Consider the following 18,848-nt stretch of genomic DNA (forward strand, 5'->3'; position numbering starts at 1 on the left):
CCGAGAGGAGTTAGCAGTTTGGAAAGGATGGATGACACTCACAATGTAAAGAGATGTGAAGGCAATGGCCTGGTGCTGGCCTAGGTAGGGGTGAAGCAGGCCTGGGGAGGCAGCAGCTGGACCGTAAACAGCTGAAATATATAGTTGGACAGGCTCTTTTCAGTCACAGGGAGGCTGGGAGCTCCTTAAGGGTTAATGAGGAGTTCATTAACTTAAGGGTTAATACACTCTCATCCCATACTTGGGGCCCTTCGATCTGTCCTTCAGCTGCTCTGCTGTCAGTCCTGGGAGGCAGGATATCCTTCATCATGATTGGGATTAACCAAACAAATTAACCTTGGTGTAAGGGAGAATCCCTTTGGATAAGAAATAGGTAGATTCCTCTGTGTCCCGTAGTGACAGTCAGCTTTGCTGGGCTCTACTTGGCTGGGTCATTTTGTTTTTCTACCCCACTCCAAAAACTGTTGCATTTCTTTAAAAAAAAAAAAAAAGAAGAAGAAGAAGTGGAAGGAAAAAAAAACCCTCCCTGCATCTTCGGGAATGCGGTGTGGTTTTATTTCTGGGAAGGAGTGAAGCAAACTGAGCTGCTCAGGTTTTCTCTTGCTTGATAGAGGACAGAGTGTATAAGCGCAGTTGCGAAACTCTCTCTCCAAACGAATCTTAAAGGAAAAGCGGCCTGAGCATAGACGATGCAACTTGCCTGCTGCCTTGCCAACTCTTCCTCTGGTCTTCGCATGCTTTTCCAAGGAGGCGGTACACGGCCAGCATTTTAAGCAAGGGTTCCAAGTGTAAGCCCCGTCCGTCCTCAACCTCAGCGACAAAGACAGTCCCGAAAGGAGGGGGACGACTTGGAGGGGTAGATGTGCATCTGGGAGTGAATGGCCTGTCTCTTGGCACTGCCTTTCCCCGTGGTGGTGACAGGTCTTGTTGATTCAATGCGTTCATTGAGCAACTACTCAGCCACCAGCTACGGGCTCCCCCGGGGTGGCTTATTTTGGACTGTGACTCTGTGTTTGGCCTGCTGCCTCCGAGCTTCTTAGCTGGGCTCACGCTGGTCGCGGCACTTGGCCATTCTGTCATCACCTCTCTTCCTGTGAGGCTGATCTGGAGCCCTCCATAAACTATCTGTCCCAGCTGTTTGGAGAGGAGCAAGGGAAGATGCTCATAGAAGCTAAGGTGGATGGAAGGCTTTGCTGGTTCTGGCTGACACTTTTGAATGGCTCTTCGTGGTATGCGAGTACTCTGTTGTCTGCCATCCAGGGCATTGTCCTAGCACTCCATTGCCCATGAGTGCCAGCTTTGCCTGGAGTCTCTGCTAGCCATGCAGACACAGGTACAGGGGGAAGGCTTGTCAAACTTCTGGGAATAAACACTGTGCCAGTGTCGGGAGCTGTAGATTCGGTGGCAAAAGCCCTGGCCATGTTCTGAAGTGCTGTTAGTGTTTTCAAACAGGTGTTCTGAGACTGGGCATGATGGTACACCATGAAATCTGTAATCCCAGCATGTGGGATGTGGAGGAATACCAGGAGTTCAAGGCCAGCCTAGGCCAGATAGCCAGACTCTATGTAAAATAATTAGAAGTGTTTGGTAGCCTGTAATGTATACATGCACACACATCAGCAGGCGCAAATAAGTAGAACCTTAAAAATGTAGAAATAGGAATAACAATAGGTGACGAGGAAGGGTGGTGTCCACACATGGGACATGAAAGAAAAAAGGAGACTTGAGAGAGGCTGCCAGGATAGATCAGGGTGGCAGAGGATGAGGACATGAGTAGGAAGAAGACTAGCTAAAATAGTCTTTATTTGGAAATATCATATTGATATCTAACTCATTATATTCTAATTAAACTTTTAAAATTATATAAAAAAGTATTTTGATATATGGTTAAAATGATCAGACTTTAGTAACTCTTCTTTCCTTTTCAGTACAGCTAAGTAACCAGAACCCTGAAATAAACTTGAGGATGGTAAGACCCAGAGGGGAAACTGTTTTATTAACAAGGACTTTTCAGTTGAGACAAATGATGAGCGAGGTTTCAGGGCTAGCCACACAAGTGTGAGGACTCCAACTCCAAGAGTGTTGAGGTGATTTTGCTGGTGTGTTGTGTGGCTTGAGCTCCTGGGATGAGATGTTGTCAAGAGGGGAGAGAAAGCAGTATGTCCATGACTGGGTGCTGAGTTCAAACTTAGCACTCTAAAGTCAGAGTGAGGGAAGAGAGGGAGGGGGAGAAAGGAGAGCGGAGAGAGAGAGGGAGAGAAGCTGAGAACTCTGAAATCTCTTTGTAGATAGTTCAAGTTCCTTTGCATGACTCTTAAGGCTTTTTAAAGTACAGTCAACTTATTTTTTTTCTAGATTGTTCCATTGCCCTGGCCAAGTACCAAATGTGTTGTTCACACAGGACCTTCAAAACCTTCTTCTCTGCTTGGCAAAGGGCAATTCCTCCCAACATGGTCAGTTTAGAAATGATTGATAAAACCAATCTTTAGGAGAAAAGTTGGCTGAAATCTGCCCCGTTCCTGCACTCTTGCTCCTCATCTGCTCTAGGTGGAGTTGATCTCTTTCCAGGGTGGCTTCTGTGCAGCACGTTTGACGAGGACTTGTGGGGATGGGGAACCCAGCTGGGTGGAGGGTGCTAAGCGTCACAGGGGGACAGTGTCTTCAGAGTAAGTTGTTCCCAGTAGAGAACTAGACCAAAATAGTTTCCCCTCCTTTACTAGATACAATGGGTATGGCTCTTTCATCTGGTCCCCATGTGGACATCTTTCTTTTAAAACAATGTAGAGGAAATAGAGTGTCTGAGGGTTGAGTGGTCTGCCCAAGTCCACATTAAACGGACAAGTGACAAAGTCAGAATTTAAATCCCACTCTGGTTCTGACACCACATTTCTGAGCCACAGGCCATATGGCTGGGAGCAGAGATGTAGTTCCTGCTACACAACATCCACTCGGGGGCAGAATCAAGGGCATCACTGTAGTTGATGTACAGTGTGGAATGGATGGCACAGGGTAAGGGGGTGGGATATGTGTGAAGGGTGTTTCATTACTGGCATGTGGTACTCACAGAACTGAAGATGCTCAATACCTTGTAATGTGCTAGTCAGTGGGTCGGTCATACCCAGGGAAGGATTTTGCCTTAACAGTATTGCCTGTTAGAAAACAGTATGGGACCTTTTTCTATGAGAATATGTCTTTCTGGGAAGCTAATTTTGTTCTGGGCATCTGTCCTCCGGGGGACATTCTAGAATGGTTGAGTTGTTTGTTCATTTTTAATAATTTATTTATCTGTATTTTATGTACATCAGTGTTTTGGCTGCGTGTCTGTCTGTGTGAGAGTGTCAGATCCTTTGGAATAGGAGTTATAGACTGTTGTGAGCTGCCATGTGGGCGCTGGGAACTGAACCCAGATTATTTGGAAGAGCAGCCAGTGCTCTTAACCACTGAGCCATCTCTCCAGGACAGTTGAGTTGTTTTTATCTCCAGTTCATTTCTAACCTTCAGAACCTGCCCTTTATTCTGCTGCCAAGGCTTACAACTGAGAAGCACCCCCCCCCCACACACCTAGTTTTTCTTCCCCTGATTGCAGAGATGTTCAAGGGAGAGGTCCTCAGAACCTCGCTTTCGGAAGGAACAATAGCTTCAACCTGATCCCTGTGATCCGGCCACTGTTGTGGTGAGAAGGGGAGAAGAAGAGCGTTTGTGGGGCCCTGACACTTTTGTGGGTGCAGAACCAGCTGGTATATACTTAAAAAAGGTTTGAAAGGGGTAGGAGGAGGGGACGTGTAGGGATTGAGAGAAAGTAAAGTCATGTAGTAATTGGAGAGAGGAGACGGCAAACCCCCAGTGAAGCCAGGAAGAAAAGACCCAGTGCTTCACAAACGCAGGACGGAAGGGGTTTCATGTTTAATGTAAATACACCTGCCATTTGTTCTCCAGAGCGCCAGGTCCAGACTTTGAGATAAAATAGTGTTTTGAACATTGTGCCAGTGGAATTTGCCTTTCTGCGCCCGGGAACTGCTGTTCACTTTGTTCCCAGCAGAACCTAGAGAAAGGAGAAGCACCTTGACTGATTTCAGAGGTCTCACCGCAGCCAGCTCTGCACCCGCCCGGTCTCAGCATGGCACCCTCAGCACACAGGCACCCTCGTGACCCATCCTGATCATTTCATTCTGCTGCTTCCGTGCTCGCCACTGCATGAGAGACGTTTCTCTTACAAAAGCCCCTGCTGATTTTTGCCTCAATCTCATCAATCTAGCCGATGCTCAGCTCCAGCCACTGGGTCTGATTTCAGCCCCGGACTGTCTGTCAGTGCGCTGGCCACCTCAGAGCCTGTGCTGGTCCCATGCCTGCAGGCCTTCTCCTGTCCCTTCAGCACATAATTAATAGTCTACATTATTTCTTTAGGGTGTGTTCCCTGAATCTAGCCCATCAGCAAGAGATATTAAGCCCCTCCTATACTGTTCTTGGTGCCCAGTGTCCTCCCTTTGTGGCTCTTGACCCTGATTATAGCTATGAATTTGTATGCTTACTTGATTGATTTCTCCATCTTCTACTAGGCTGTAGGTTCGTTGGGGCTAAGCTGGCGTTGTGGCGCTCTGGTATTGGCACGAACCTGACACTTGGAAGGTACCACCAGTGTTTGCTCAGAAGAGCTGAAGGATGTATTTCAAGTAAAAAGCCTAAGCAAATAGGAAGAAAAGCAACACTACCTTAGAATTCTACAGCTAGAGAAACTCCACTTTTGATGTTTTTTTTTAGTGTATGCTTTTTCATTTTTGTTCATTCTATAAAAATAACATGGCTTTTCATTTAATGATATTGTAAACAGGATTAAATTTCCACCAATTGTACTTAACTTCCTATCATCTTTTTAAACCAATCCTTTTTTTTTATGAAATGCTTCAACATGATCATGTGATATGTTATTTCATGGAAATTGATGCAGAAATAACACCATGTCAACTTAGCCAATCAACATCTTACCTTTCCCCAAATGCTACAAAATCAAGATTGACTGTGCAGGCCAATGGAACCACGTGGCAAAGGATCTGTAGACCTCTGGGGAGAGCTCTGGCCACAGGAAGTGGCTGTGGCTGGCAGTGGGGAATGGGGTGGCCTGTTAAAGTTGCTACCTGCTCCTGATAGAAGCAGGCATCTTCTGTGGATTGCCATCGTGGCACAGTGAAATGGGCAAGAAAAATGGTTGCCCTTCTAGATAATCTAGAGGATTATCTAGAACCCTCTTGGGCTTGTTACAGGATACTGATGGAGAGTGTTTCTCTCCTTACTTGGTGCTGAGGCAGTAAGGAGGAGCCAACCTGGAACCCACAGTTGCTGCAGAAGAGGGAGTCATCAGTCAAGCAAGTACACAAATTCATAGTTATAGCCTTTAGTAGACAGCACAACACAGGGACCCTGTGATGCAGATCCCCACAGTACCTTCTGTTGGACTGACCAGGAGTGACTTGGGTATGTGTGACTTGGTTTACCACAAAGACACTGAAGAAGGGCTAAGAGGGGTAGCCACAAGGGGGCACTAAACCAGAGCTAGGGATACCAAGTAGGGGTGATTCTTTGTCACCTTTTCGTGCTGTCTGCTGAAGAAAGGTCCAGATGATGGCCGGCTGCTTGTATTCCGCCACCATACACTGTGTGCTTACTGTACTCGGGACGCCTTATGCTGTAGAATCTTGGAGCAAGGAGACCGTTACCACTTTTATCCCTGATTTTTACACTAAGCCCTTGAGACACGACGAAGGTGGAAAACAGAATTTGAACGCAGGTCTGTGCGAGCCCAAATCCTGTGCTTTCTTAACTGCGATTGATGAGGAATCTCAGTAGGTTCTTAAGAACGAATGCTCTCCTCTCCAGAGCGTTTGTGACCCAACAGTACGAGCAGAAACAAGGGGAGCTCTGTGTTCCCACTTGGGGAAAGTTAATATTTCACTGCTCTCGAGAATTTAGGAGCTTGGTAAAAACTCACTATTAAACAGGGATTTTCTTGAATTCCTTTTGTTTAAAGATTTTCTTGTGAAACACTCTATGTACTGTGCCTCCCTCTGAGACGTCAGTGGTGCCAGACCGTTAGGGAGTTTGTGTAAATAGAGAGACGGCCAAATGCTGCCCACACAAGTCGTGAGGCATGAGGCTGAGTGTGTGAAAGAGTTTCACAGGCAGCCAGGGCTCGGGGAGTGTCCTGGGACCTCACCTGCTTCCCCAGATCTGTGCACAGGGCTGTTCAGGTCAAAGGAGAAAGAGCCAAAAACGTCTCTAACTGTTCACTGGAAAAAGAGAAGTTTGATAAGGAACTACAACCATTTAGGCTTGAAAGGTCAATATTAATGATTGTTAATGTATATCTGGATGTCTTTTTTTTTTTTTAAACTGACATTTCTTACAAAAAACAGGAATATCTAGAGAGTAAATAACGGGACAAGAATGCTTTGAACCATCTTTGAAATGATGGTTCAGTGCCTGGGGTCAACGTGTAGAGCTGGTTTTCTTCATGCATTAAAAAAAAATTAAAAACCTATTTTTGTATTTAACATTGTTTTGGGAAAGGCTGCATTATGTTGACACATTGAGAAAAAAAAATCCGTTTTGTTTTTCTGCAGCTAATAGGAGCTTAGCATTGTGACTAAGGAGCAAAGAAAGCCGGTGTGGGTGAATGCCCTCTTTCTTTAGCTACAGAATTTAATAGCTGCCACTGAGAGCATTTTCTATTAATCAACAAAGAAAGAAAGAAAGAAATTTATTTTGTCCTTGACATTTATGCCAAAAACCAGCCTAGAGAGTATGTTTTATAGCCAGTGCTGGATTGCCCTAAAGGTAGTATTTTCCTATGTACAGTATTCACTGAATAGATTCATTACGTTAGATAAGCAATCTATTAGGTGCTCTTTTCAGCATTTTCCCAAAGATGAAGTTGCCTAGAGATGGAGGAGTATCGAAGGTAAGCACATTTGTGCTCCCTGACTCTGTGACCTTGAGTGACCAGTACTGAGTCTGTTTCTTGATCCAACAGCGATCTCCCGTGCCCGCGTGATCATGCTGTCACAATGGCTAATGTATCTAAACATTTAACATAGCCCTGGACAATTATGAAGTAGTTACTAAGTATTTGTGATACATAAATGATATAATAACTTACAACTCGCCCCAGAGAATGCTTTCTTTATGATCTGGGGATCATAGGAATGCACAGAAAATGAGATGATTCGATCATCTAGAACAACCACTAAATGTGAGTTTAGCAGAGGCAAAATAGGATATGGCTTAAGATGCTGCAAGCTGAGGTTGTTAGAGAGGCGTTCCTATTTTATTAAATGTGACAGGAAAACTGTGGCCTCTTACCTTTATCTTTTTGTAAAAATCAGTACATGCTACACAATGTCAAGCACTCTGGAAGCTCTCAAAGAAATTCACGATCTAGGCCCTGACCTGATGGAATTTTAGTGTGTTTGCAAGACGAAATAGACAAGAATTAAGTATTAAAATAATAGCCACTAAATAAGGGGAGCAGGAGGAAGAGCTGGCAGATCCCAGGTTGCAGCATTGGCAGTTGGGAGGGTCTATGGGCCCCATGACAGAGCACTGGAAAGCCTCCTGCTGGCCTGGGACAAGGCAAGAAGGAAGCTGGCTTTGATGGGAACGAACAAGGCAAAGGGGAGAAGTGGTTGGCAAGAGCAGCTCATTAACATCCAAGGCTCCCTTTGAACCTAAAGTGTCTGTCTGTCTGTCTGGACTGATCAAGCTTGTCCATCATGCCCTGGTCCACCACCATGATTCATTACCCTGCCTCTCTTATCATCGTATCACCAGTAAGACAAGAGACAGGCACAGATAGGAGGAAGTACTTTGCTTCTTGCTACTATGCCAAACATAGTTTACATACCACCACTGATGACCTGTCAGCCCACCTCTCCTGGACACTTAATCATTTCCCTGGAATCCACTGCAATAATTTCCCTATGCATTACTATATGCTTCAGAGTGTCTGTTCTTCCTTCCTTCCTTCCACCAACGGACATTCTCACGGAGTTCCAAGGTGGCCCAGGCTGCACATTCTCTCTCAAAGCCCAAGTCCTCTGGCGTGAATGCAGCTCCTCCATGCCCTGTCAATGGGTGCTTAGCATAAGGCCGGGTGTTTGCTGTATGTCTGGCACTATTCTATGTTTTTTCCACGTATAAATTCAGTTACTTCTCCAGAGGAAAGAAACAGTAGGAACAAGGGCAGACCTTATGAGTGTACCAACTTATTAGATAATTCATCTTCAGTTCCTCTTACAAATATTTATTGAGGACTATTTTATGCCAGGCACCAGGACTCAGTCCTGGCAGAATTCCTGAGTAGACAATCAAAGATTGAAGTAATTCAGTAATCATAACCAAGCTGCCAGGATGGATATTTTATCAGCGTCCAACATTCTGAATTGACTATTCAACATACTTTGTGTCCATGAGAGCCGTACTGTATTCAACTTTAACATGCATGAGGATCTCTTGGGAATCATGGAAAAATGCATATTCTGAGTTGGCAGTTCTGTGGTAGAGCTGGGGAGTCTGGGTTTTTAACATGTCTGCTGGGGATGGTGATGCTGTCTACCCACGTGAGCGTTTGGAGTATCCAGGTGCAGGAGAACTGGCTGAGGCAAAGGCAACCTGGAGGCAACGGCGGAAGAGATGGTTCCTTACACACCACAGAGGCAGCAGGCCTCCGCTTAGCACGGTCCTCGCAGTCACCCTCACCATCACGTGCATTTGGCAACTGGCTCCCAGTGGCACTCCCAGCATGCCTTAAAGGAGCAGTGCCAGCTGTCCTCTTTAGAACGTGATTTAGAAGGTATGGCAGAGACAAGTGGTGGACCAGAGGCCAGGGCTCATTTGTTGACTGTGAGCTTAGGGAAGTCATGGGGGCTTTCTGTGTCTGGGTTTCCCCCACCAGTAAGACAAGACTGGTGGAACTCTGTCTCTTGTGGTGGTAGCAGATGAGGGTGGTGTGCAGAGGCTCTGCGGAAAACCAAAGGCGAACTACAAAGGAAGCTGCTGCGAGGAGAGGGCGCTGAGTTCTTGTGAGCTGAGTTATTCTTGTATGTCTTCCCGAAGGGGAGTGTGATCACAGCCTATTCTGTATTCCTGGGATGGGAAGACTTTCTAGGGAAGCTAGCTGTAGACCCTTCTAGAACAAGTCAGCTCAGCTCCAGATTCCCCCAGCCGCTGTTTGATAGCTGGACAACAATGATGGCTGTTCCCTCTCTGCTGAACCTGTTACGAATGAGGGGTGACCCAGCTGGGGCTGAGGCTCAGTGGCAAAGCATTTGGGATGCCCTGGGTTTAAACACCAACACTTCAGTAATGATAATAATTTGTTGTTATTATAGAAATCTGTTGAAAAGGCTAAGTAGAGAGGGGGTAATACCTATTGAGCATTTTGTGCAAGGTATTTTATGCAATCGTCATAACACTCTCAGGAGGAAGACATTGTTCTTGTTTTATAAATGATGCATCTAAAGCTCAGGCAGGTTCACCTGCCCAGATTTTCATTCTGTTTCTCTTAACAGAAGGAAAGCCCTTTCAACTTCACAGCTCCTGAATTGCGCTTGCTTCATTCACTCTTGTAGATCTGTGAAGTTAGTAGCCTCGGGTACATGGTTAGCAGCTCATGGTGTACATGTTATTCTAGGGCCAGATACCAGTTTAGGATAAAGCCCAGAGTTTCTTGATGATACCTATCTCTTTGCAAGAGAAGAAAGTGCTTCCAACGTCTTTGAATTTTGCATGTGCAGACTTTCATAAAGAGCTCTACAGCTCGACTTCCCTAGGATAAGAGAAGACCTGCAGGCCGGAGACCTAGGTTTTTTTCATTCTTAGTGTTGATGGGAATGGTAAGGAGGGGCTTTTGTTAACTAATTTCATGGGCTCAGCAGTATGGGAAGCCCTTTGCACAGAACATCCAGGCAATCCTCACAGCCCTTGAGTCTCTGGTTTTATTGCCTGCATTTCAGATTAGAGGAAGCTGGATTCTTAGAGAGCATAGGTCCGGAACCTCCCAACGGGCCAGATGGACTTTGGTTTTGTTCTCCTATCCCTGCCACTTACATTTGCTCCTATGGAGTCCCACAGCCAGTAGACTGACCACTTTGATGGCCATCTGGTCCTAGAAATTAGCAGCAGCCTGCAGAGGAAAAGAACTACTCAAACTAATAACAATAATAATGAAAGTGATTGCCAACTTCCTCTGCTGTGTGGAAGGCTTCCTTGGCCAAGACCTGTCACATCTCATCATGTCACAGGGTATGTGAGATCACGGGGCTCAAAAAACCCTGGGCAACTGATGGGATAACACAGATTGGACATGACACCTGCCCTTCGGAATCCCAGCATGCCACAACAGCCTCACTTTGCTCAGAGCACATTTAATTTATAGGCAGTGCTGAGATCCCCCAAAGTCTCACTGTGACATCTAGAAAATATCACAACCCTACTAGCTTGGATGAGTTAAATGCTGGTATGGCAGTGCCCCGTCTCAGGGCTGTGGGGTAATCAAACCAATGCTGCCAGATCCACAGTCACAGAGTTCTGGGGTGTTCAGTCTAAGCCATCCTCCTGCGTCCCTTTCCTACTGTCGCTTCTTACAGTTTATCAACAAGTTCTGTCACTTTGCCTTGAAATTTCCCTTCGACCCACTGCTCACTGTCCAAGCCAGGCTTCTCTCACGCCTCCATGATTGAAGTGGCTTGTTGCTGTCCTCCTGCTAGGCAGCCTCTGTGGTGAGATCCTTCATTCCCTCCCCTCACATTCTCCTGGGGATTTCCTCTGCACTTCGGGTCTATCTATAGCTCTTCCCTTATAAGTCATTGCTGATCTGGTCTCTGTCCACTTCCCTGCCTTCACAGACGCCTCTTGTGCTCTGGGTCATGGAGCACCAACCATAGTGACCTTCTTTCTATTCCTTGATTCACCGAAGCCACCGGCCCAAGGACCTTTCTTTGCTTCTGACAGTCAGATCATCACACGGCTGGAAATACCTCGTCATTTATGGAGGTCCCCATCTTCTCCATGGGAAGTCACCACATAACCTTCTAACACATTATCCTATTTTAATTTTTTCACTTAAAATTCTTTCATACAATATATTTTGATCATGTTTTCCCCTCTTTCAACTCTTCTCAGATCCTTCCCATTCCTGCCCACCTGACTTTATGTTCTTTCTCTTGCTCAGATTTTCATTTTTATGTTTTTAAATTTTCTTTCTGCATTCATCAATGCCTGATTTTCATGTTTGTTTGTTTATAGCTCATGTCTTTGCACTAGAAAATCAAGTTGATGACTCTGGTCATGGTACCTCTGTTGCCTAGCAAAGTGCATACATGAAGCACTCAGTGGACGTGGATTGAATAACAGAATGAATGCTCTCGTGACCATAAGTTATTTTAAAGTAAAAAGAAGTATGTACAAGTGTCTTAGAGCCACCATGGCCAAGGCAGCTTATCAAAGGAAACATTTAATCAAGGACTTGCTTAGAATTTTAGAGGGTTAGTCCAGATCGTCATGGTGGGAAGCTTGGTGGCAGACAGGCATGGTGGTGGAGCAGGAGACACAGAGAGAGTGAGATTGGGCCTGATGTGGGCTTTTGAGACTTTAAGGCCCACCCCCAGTGACACTCCTTTTCAACAAGGCCATACTTCCTAATCCTTCCTGATCAGTCTACTAACAAGGAACCAAACCTTGAAATTTATGAGCCTTCGGGGCCATTCTCATTCACACAGCACAAGAGATGACTTTCAACGTGTATCTTTCCCCTAAGCCTTGAGAATCTCTGTTCATGGGTAGGCCTAGCAAGAAGAGGCGGGTGGACGAATGAGCCTTTGTTCGGAGTGATAGGGTGTGATGAAGGGCTGGCTCCTTGAGCTCACTGTTCCCAAAGACTTTATTCAATTATTGAAGAGGAGCCTACTCTGTGCTGTTCTGTGTGCTGAACTCAGAGCCCACAACTAACCATAGGAGGTGCAGGCTCTACTTGGAGCTGTAGTTGGACAAGGAAGACTGGCATGGAGCACACGAAATTTGAAGTAGAACAAGCAAATACCTTTAACAAGGAGAACCATGCAGATGTTTAGCTGCAGGGTCATTTGGAGCATTGGTGTTTACCTCCTAGTCTAATGGTTTAGATGTAGTTAGAGTATGTCCCCAAAGGCTTGTATGCTGGAAGCTGGTCCTCTGTGTGGTGGTGCTGACAACTGATGGGAACTTTTAAGAGGCAGAGCTTATGAGAAGATAAAATTGCGGTGTGGATGGACATGTGTGCGTGTTTATCCTTGGAAGGGATTAATGTAGTTATTTCAGGACCCTTGTTAGGGCCCACAATAGTTGGTTGTTATTTAAAGCAACAACACAAAATCAGTACACTTAGCTCCTGAGTGTTTCTGGCTTCCTATATCACCACACAACCTCTATTTCATAAACTCCTACTTTATAATGTTTTCTGCTGTGGAGTCCTCCATCAGAGGCTGAATTGATAGAGATACCTAAACTTGAACTCAATTAACCTTCAGTTCCCAAACTGTAGATTCAGCTGACCTCTTTTCTTTATAGAATACCTCACCTTAAATATCTTCTTATTGTAACAGAAATTGGAGTAACAATATGATGGGTGACATTTAAACAAAATCTGATGGATCCCTGACTACACACATTTCCTCATGGGTTTCTTAAAATTGACTCGAGAAGGGTACACATCTGTATAGCATGGATCAGAAAAGGGTATAGATTATTTGGGTATTCTGCTACCAGAAGACACCCTTTCCTCTTTCCTTAAGTTTGTGTGTACCAATGGATTAGAAAGCCATTGCTCAGTGCAGAAAAGGCTATTTTTCACATTCACACCACTGGTCCTGGGGGAGGGGGGTGAGGCCCACTTCTCTATGACTTCCCAGCCCATACTCTTATAGACAACTTAGGTGTCCCTAATCTGTAATCTTGAGGAATTTATAGTTAGGACATTCTGTCCTGTGGCTTTTATTGCCTCAGTCATGTGTCCTTTCATAGTTTTGAAGTGTTAAAAAGTTGGCTGATGCCTTTTCCAGCCCGAACAAAAATGTTGCAATATCTGTAGTTCTTTGAAATCTGGCAAATGAGAAACTGAAATGCAGTTGGCACCCTTCTGCCAGCTGGCCTGATGATGTGCCACTCTGAAGTCGAGAGAGTGGTTTTGAACCTCGAGGTCACCTCTAAGTACCTACATCCCTGCCCTAATACCGTCGGAACTCTTTGTAAAATGGCCAATGCAGCTTTATAGAGGGGTTGGGGAAATGTTCATGAAAATGATCTGAGAGTACTTGGCGATCACAAGCTTTGTGAAACTCCTAGGTAGAAATAATTACTGATTTTGGAGGATGGATTTACTTAGGAAAACTCCAGCTGCGATGAGGGTGGGCCCTTTTCCTGTTGCTCCTGGCGTGGTCTCTTCAAGTCACATTTGCAGCAGTCTGGGTGGTTTGTCTGCTTAGAGCCATCCAGAAAAGCTGGTGGGAAAAGCCAAGAGGCCATTGGCACTTAGCTTCTGGGGTTGGCACCAGTCATGGTGAGAGACATTGCTTTTATTAGCAACTGAGTCATTTTATAGCAGGCGTGCCGTCTATGCAGACACAAGATGTGAATGTGGTTCTTTGGGTGTGTGGAGTGAGTGGCTGTACCTGCATCAACAGTGGTCCCACGGTGTAGACACAGCACACCTTTCACGAATGTGGTGCTAGGCTTTTATACTTCTTCTAGAGAGACCTATTGGCAGTACTGTGGTCTCATGGTGTAGTGTTTGAATTCTACGATAACCTTGTGATCTTATGGCTAACGTCCTTGTTCTCATCTTCAAAATAGAAATCTTAATGGTGTTGGGGGAGAGGGAAGAAGACTGTCCTTTTACCCTCTGAAGGTTTGTGGAACCAACTAACAGCACATTAACTGAAGGGAAGATACATAGATTTATTACAGGCACGCAGCAATACATGAAAGAAAAGTGAGTGCCTCGGACCCAGTGAGATTTAGAAGCTGATATGCTCTCTTCACAGGGAGAGGGGAAAGTAAATGGTTTAGGGGACAGATGAATGGGCCCTCAGAAGAAGAGATGACAGCTTGTGACAAAGTCTGTCTGGGCCTGGGGACAATCCCCAGTCTCTGTAGGAAGTCAGGCAAATAAGGGGAGCATAGAGAAGTCGCTGCCTGCATCTCTTAGTCCCTAAGTGCCCTCAGCATATTTTGGGGTGTCGTTTCCTCAACTCCTCCAGCATCTACCTCACTGGGCTCTTTTAAGGAGCACCCGTTTAATATGGATAAGCTCTCAGGATGGTGCTGGACACTCAGTGTGCACTTGTGACCAGCTCCTTCTGTTGTCGCTGGCCTGCAGCTGGACCTCAGCTTCTACACCTCACCTCAGACTCAGAGACCTTTAAAGAATTCCTTGGGGTAAACCTCATTTGAGCCCCAAATCTGCATCCTGCCGTGGACTGTCCCTTACTAAATTCCAACAAGGAAAGGTCACGGTGCGCCCTCAGATTGACCCCTGTCAGAGGTCAGGCTCATAAAAGTCAGAGGGAGGGGTTTGGAAATTTGGCACAGCTGGGGCATCCCAGATAAAAGGGTTGATTTTAAAGACTGTTACAGTTTATAACAGCAGAGGCATGAATAGGTAGATGATACTTCCTGTCTCAGAGATGGGGGCGGGACTTTTTCTTTTTCTAGACTTCCCCTGCCCTGGTATCTTGGCTCTTTCTCTTTGTTTAGGGGGATACTTACTTCCTTTGTCTGTCTATAAGCACCAAGCCTTGGACATCTATATTCTTGGATAACTGAGATTGGTGAGACAAAGTCACAGGTGCTGCCCTTGGGAAATAAAGCAAATTGAGCAATAGATGTGCATGTGTGAGCAAGTTGTCCCAGGCCAGCTCCCATCCATCCTCAAAACGCACTTCAACTCCCAGCTCCTCCAGGAAGCCTGTCTGGACTTTCTGCCTGCTGAGTTCGTGAAGTGAGGCTGGTTACACAGGAAACTGTGAGCTTCTGTGGGGGGGCATAGACCATGGACTCAACCAAGGGTATATTACAGAATTCTCTTCTATGTCTGTACCTCCCAGTACTTGGGTACATAGTACATGCTTGTTGATTGAACTGGCAAATGAAAGGAAATGTGAAAGGAACATCAAACACCGAGTGCCTCTTGGAAAGCAGTTGTGATGCCCGTATGCTGGAGTGGTAGCTCACTTTCCAGGGCTTTGTTGTTCGGTGTGCTTTCTCTCTTTCAGCAGCTCATTTGGTCCTCCTGTCTAGGATCTTGGAACTGACACTGGAGTTCTAACCTAGAGGTCTAGCTCAGGACTCAGGACCATGACAACTGTGCTGTCACTACAGGGAGTGTTTAGACAGAGCTATAGGCTTTTGCTAGGACGTTGTCTTTGGTCCTTTAGAGGCAGAGGTTCCAGTATTATTATTATTTTTTGGCTTTTTGGTAAGCTAACCAAAATCTTTATCCATTTACCTGTTATCATATCCTTTTTTTCTAGGCTCAAGATATACATCTTCCCAGTGACAGCTCATGGGCCAATGAAAGCAAGGAATAGAGAGATTCTTTCCAAGTATAAGTACTTCTTAGCCTGAAGGTCTACAAAGCCTTTGCAAAGCTCTTTGTAAATGCACTCTCTTGGAAGCCCGTTCTTGCTGTCTTTGAGTCTATTGACATGTATACAACATTTAGGCTGAGGCTATGCAATAGTTTCCTGTCACAGTTGGCCAGGCTGCTAGCTGCATCCAGTGATGGACACCCTGTTTTGGGAACATAGAGCCTTACAGCATTTTGAACACAGGTATGATGCTAAAAGCTTCATTCATGCCAGTATGGAGATGCCTTAGAGTGTTGTAAGCCAATCACTTCGTGGGTATTACTAATTTAACCTATGAAATGCTATCTTACAATGTGTATATGTGCATGTATTTTGTGTGTGTTTATGTGGATGTGGATGTGCATGGAGGCCGGAGACTAGCATCAGTATCTTCCTCAATTGCCCGTCACCTTTGTTTTTGGGTCAGGGTCTCTCACTGAAACTGGAATTCATCAGTTTGTCTAGACTGGCAGTGGAGCAAGTCCTAGGGGTCTTCTTTCTGTTTTCCCCTAGTTGTGGGGTTAGACACTCAAGCTGCTACATCTGCTCTTTTATTTGGGGCTGGAAACCAGCTCTTATGTCTTCATGTTCTTGTGGCAAGTGCTTTATCAACTAAGCAATCTTCAGATCCCCCCAAAACTTCTTTTTAATATCCCTTATCAACTTATGCTCATTAATGACTCCTTTAAATGTAGACTCAGACAGCGGCATTTGATGTACTTGAAGTTATAACTGCAATTAATGAGGCAATTCCCCGTAATTTATCTGGTAATCATGAGAGGTTTGTTTCCAGGGTAACTTACAGCCAATAGGGGTTGATTACAGGATCTGGGAGAGATGAGGTACCATCCAGCAGATCTGGCTTGGTCTACCATTCAGCTTCCAGGACCATGAGGTATCCAGAAGGGGCAAGCATGTACGCACCTCGAGTTTTAAGGGGCTCCCTCTCAGCCATACCCCAGGGGCAGGTCATCGGCAGGTGTGGCAGTTACCTGCTGTCACACTAGGGGCAGTGTTTCCAGGTCAAAGCTGGAACAGCTACGCACTACATGAAGTCTCATCCTTTTTATTCTAAGTAACCATCCCTCACATGTGAATTCTTAATTAGGTTACTTGAGATGTTAGTAAGGCCCCCTGGAATGTTGATTCCCTGTTTAAGCTATGCAAATGGTAACCAAATATTACATAGCTTATGTACTGTCTAAGCAAATGTAGCTTAGAAATATATATGGCATTTAGCTATCAGCAGCAGAAGACTCTGAAATAAATCACAGGCAACATATGTTCAGATGTTTTATAGAGAAAGGCTCTGAGACCTTTACTATCCATTTTTGCCTGAGAAATTTTTGTGGGCACTTAGGTATGTAGACACATAAGCTACATATACAAATTAAGTGATTACTAATAATAAACTATAAAGATATGTTTTCTGAAACAGATCTTTTGTATATTTAATTTTACCAGGTTTTAAGTCCAAAGCAAATTTGCATACAAATGACATGAATGTGCTTGTTAATTTTTACATGGAGGATTCCATTTTAGCTATTTGACACTGCAGTTTGTAGAGCATCCTCAACATTTTTTTCCAGTTGATTAGCGTTTTGCTTTTACAATTGTCACTGTGGAGAATGCCACTCTGCATAACTATATAGTATGAAATGGCAGAAGTGTATTTATGGCCATTTGTATAATTGTTGGAAATTCTGCCCTAATCCCATGCCAAAATTCATTTACTGATTATTTTTAATGGAAGCTTAAGTCAGCAACTTAAAGCTCGCTTTTTAAAAATCAAACATCCAAATACAATATAACCCAAAGACATACTAATCAGGTGCTTACATGCTGAAGAATGACAGTCGGAAAACACTGGAAGTCTGTTTTCCATAATGAAATCATTATGTTTCTGTAAGAGAAGAGAACTTTATGTGTTCTGTGAAAGCATTGCAATTCATAACACGCAGTGGTCTTTGGACTGAGGTGTTTTGGTGGCAGTGGGTGCTGGTGCTGTGTGGTGTGGCGGCATGCACATCCTAAGCACATATACTGTGTGTTCAGAACCAAGGCTGCAATGGAATTTAGGAGGCAACATGGCAAACATGGCCAGAAAAACTCTGGATTTGTTACATGGTTGATTTTAAATTATTATTTTTTTGGGGGGGTCATCTACTGACAGATTTCCCACAGCCCCCACGTTTGTTTAACAAGGATCATGCTACACACTCTGAGATGGAATGAGTTCAGGTTCCACCTTCATCTGTGGCTGTGAGCAAGTGACCACTTCTCAAAATCTCGTTCCTTACCATAATGCCAACCTCGCAGGCTTGCAGTGAGGGGCAATTCGGTATTTATAAGCACTTAGCTCAGGACCTGGCGCCAAGCCACAGATATGTAGAGTTCACGTAATCAACCTCAGTTCTGGTCACGTTCTGAGATACTCGGCAGGTGTCTGCAGGATGGGTGAAGGAGACGTTACCCGGCACAGGACAGAGGTGGAAGTGTGCCAAGGAAGGTTCTTAGCAGGCCTCTGGGGGCCATGCTAGGCAAGAACAGTGGCAGAGGGTTGATGGATTTGACTTCTCCAATATCCACAATCCAAAGTGGTGCGGTGCTTGGCAGAGGAAGAGGACAGAAGAGAGGACAGGCCTCTGTAGGAATGTCCCAGTCTCCTTCCCTTCAGCCTGTCTTTCAAGCTCCACAGAATGATTTGGTGCTGTGAAATGTGAGGCCCACATGTTAGCAAGTCACCCCAAGACAGGTTCCCTAGTGTCCCAGAATCTCTATTGTTGTTAAAGCCAGGAAGGAATGAACTTTCAAGTGGCATTTCCTATAAGGGAGGGACTGTAGCAAGCATGAATGGCCTCCTCTGAGTCTCGCAGAGTCCTCAAGTTAGCATCATCTCCTGTTATTTTTGTCTGTTTTACAAAGAAGAACAGTCCAGGGAGGGCCCATGACTCCCTTAGCTAGCTTTGGACATATGTCTATCCAGCTGACTGTAGTTGTGATGGAGAGCCTGTATATGCTGTTTCCCCAGTTCCTTTCTGTATCCTCATTCTACCTCTGGGTATCTGTTCCTCAGTTTAAGCAACAGCTTAAAGACCGAGCCCTATAGGTGGGTGGATGAGGGACCCCAGAGAGCTAGTGCATGGGCTGGTGAGAACACTGGCCCTTCTTTGTTCTTCTGTTCATCAGTCCTTTGTC

This window comes from Peromyscus leucopus, chromosome 2 (assembly GCF_004664715.2).
Source record: "Peromyscus leucopus breed LL Stock chromosome 2, UCI_PerLeu_2.1, whole genome shotgun sequence".
NCBI lineage: Eukaryota > Metazoa > Chordata > Mammalia > Rodentia > Cricetidae > Peromyscus > Peromyscus leucopus.